The 2,396-nt window shown below is 57.3% G+C and overlaps 1 protein-coding gene across 1 annotated transcript in view; it reads right to left on the bottom strand.

Moving 5' to 3' along the window:
* The window catches only part of LOC126029745 (protein ENL-like), a 122,894-nt gene that overhangs the window by 52,316 nt on the left and 68,182 nt on the right, over positions 1 to 2,396 (bottom strand). The window lies entirely within an intron of this gene.

Raw genomic sequence — 2,396 nt, 5'->3', positions numbered from 1 at the left:
TGCCGCTCAGCACTGGGGAGAGGGAAGACGGGTGAGTGGGTGGGGTGCAGCAGGTGGGCTGCTGGCCTGGTCATGGGCAGAACCCCACCCTCACCTGTTGGGCTCCCCCCCTCGGCCTCCTGCATCAGCGAGAGAGAGACAGGGAGAGGGAGCAGAGAGGACACGGCGCAGTGCTTTCCCACTGGGGACCCCAAACCCCCCATGCTGGCTCTAGTGGCTCTTAGGGTGCCCAGGACTCAAGAGTTTTACTCCTTAGCACGTCACATCCATTGGGGAGAGAGACATCTGGAGGAAGGGCTGGACCCCAAGTTCCCCCAAACCAGGGGTCTGTGTGGAAGGGCCCACAGGGAGGAAGGGCTGCTGTTTGGTACACATACTTGGGGGAGCTAAGGAGCATCCCAGGCCCCCACTCCTTTGGCACTAGGACCAAACTCCCCCTCCAAGCTGTGTCACCAGAGATATTTTGGTGTCACTTGTTGGGGGGGTTGAAAACTGCCCCCCTTGGGGCCCAGAGTGATAGCACGGTAGTATGACATTTTTTCACAAATAGCCGCCCTGGAATAAACCCAGGTTCGATCCCCAGCATCCCATATGGTCCCCTGGGCCTGCCAGGAGCGATTTCTAAGTGCAGAGCCAGAAGGAACCCCTGAGCACTGAGGGTATGGCCCAAAATCCAAAAAATGGGTGGGTTGCTTTGCATGCTGCTGACCCGGGATGGACCCCAGTCCAATCCCTGGCATCCCATATGGTCCCCGAGCCTGCCAGGAGTGGTTTCTGAATGCAGAGCCAGGAGGAACCCCGGAGTGCTGCCGGGTATGGTCCCAAACCCCAAAACAAAGGAACAACCCCCAGAAACCCAACAGAAACACAGTTGCAGGGAGGGAAAAAGAGATATAGAAGGAAAAGGAGTCCTTAATTGGGGCCCCCCCGCTTTTCCCCCAACGTTCCCCCTAGCAGTCTGTGGAGCCAAGAACACAGTAGATGCAGGAAACCCTGTCTGATCCCCAGCACTAAAGTGACCCTGGGCCACTGCCGGTGTACTTCCCTCCACCAAAAGCAACATAATTTCTGTGGTCCTGGGGTGACCACTCAATGGCTTTGCATGTGGAAGGTCAGGGTTTGATCCCTGACACCACTGGGCTCCCCAACCACAATCAGGAAAGACTACCCCCCCCCCCATAATGAGTCTGGAGTAGTCCCAAAGGTTACTGGGTATTGCCCCGAAGTCACACCAACCCTTCTTCTGGGACCAGGGAGGTGCTAGGGACTGAGTGCTCTGACCCCTGGGCCATCCAAGGAGCGAGCCCCCAGCTGGATTATAGCTCCAGCCCCACGTAAAGCATTTTAAAGTTTTTTTTTTTTCGGGGGTGGGGAGACACCTGGCTATCCTCAAGTCTGACTCCCGACTCTGTGTTTAGGCCTTGCTCCCAGGAATTAAACCTGAGAGCCTCGACGCTGTCCTGTCGTCGGCTAATCCCGCCTCTTCTAGGGTGGCTCTTTGCTGAGGTCCCCCAGAGTGCTTGGAGGGAGCCCCATAACTCACTAAGGCGCGCGCGTGCTCTCTGAGGGCTTAACCCAGCGTGGCCAGCAGGTGGCGGCAGAACCCCGCGGAGCGCCTGGGCCCTGCTTCTGGGACACTCCCTTTTTCTCTGCTTTGAGTCTTGACCCTGCTTCTGGGACGCCCCTCTTTTTCTCTGCTTTGAGGGGGCGCTGACCTCTGGCCTCCTCCTGTCAGCAAAGGGTCTTAATCCGGGCGCCGAGACATGTCATCCAGGGTGGTCGTGAGCATGCTTCCCTCCCAAAGCCAAGAACAGAGTGATTTGGGGGAACTATATTGTTTCATATAGTTTACATGTTTGCATATGTGCGTATGTCTTGGGGGCAAGCGAATGTCCCAGGTTCCAGGTTCCTGCTCTATGGAGGCGCCCCACTTGGCCAGGAAGAGCTGGGGCTGGCCCAAGGGGACAGGCTGATGGGACAGTGAGCACAACTGGGTCCAAACCCTGCAGTGACCCAAGTGACAGTGTCTCAGATCCAGAAGGCATTGGAGGGGCAGCTGATGGGGGGTGACTGGGTGGGATTGGGGGGACTGACGGGGGTCTTTCTCTAGAGCTGTGGCGGCCCATTCTTTGCACTCCAACAGAAACATTCCCAGGACTGGGGACAAGGGTCTGTTGTCCACAGAGCCTGGACAATGAGGCTAGAGCGACAGCCCAGAGGGGACGGCGCTTGTCCTGCATGTGTGTGGCTGGCCCTGGTTCGATCCCTGGTACCCCTTGAGTCCCCCTGAGCACCTCCGGAAGATTCCTGAGCGCAGAACCAGGAGGGAGCCCTGGAGTGTGGCCCAAACATCAACCCAAAAAAATCTTTGGGCCATATCTAAAATTTTCACTCCA

The sequence above is a fragment of the Suncus etruscus genome, chromosome 15, assembly GCF_024139225.1.
Source record: "Suncus etruscus isolate mSunEtr1 chromosome 15, mSunEtr1.pri.cur, whole genome shotgun sequence".
NCBI lineage: Eukaryota > Metazoa > Chordata > Mammalia > Eulipotyphla > Soricidae > Suncus > Suncus etruscus.
The sequence above is the reverse complement of the archived record's forward strand: the minus strand, read 5'-3'. Positions and strand labels throughout refer to the sequence as shown.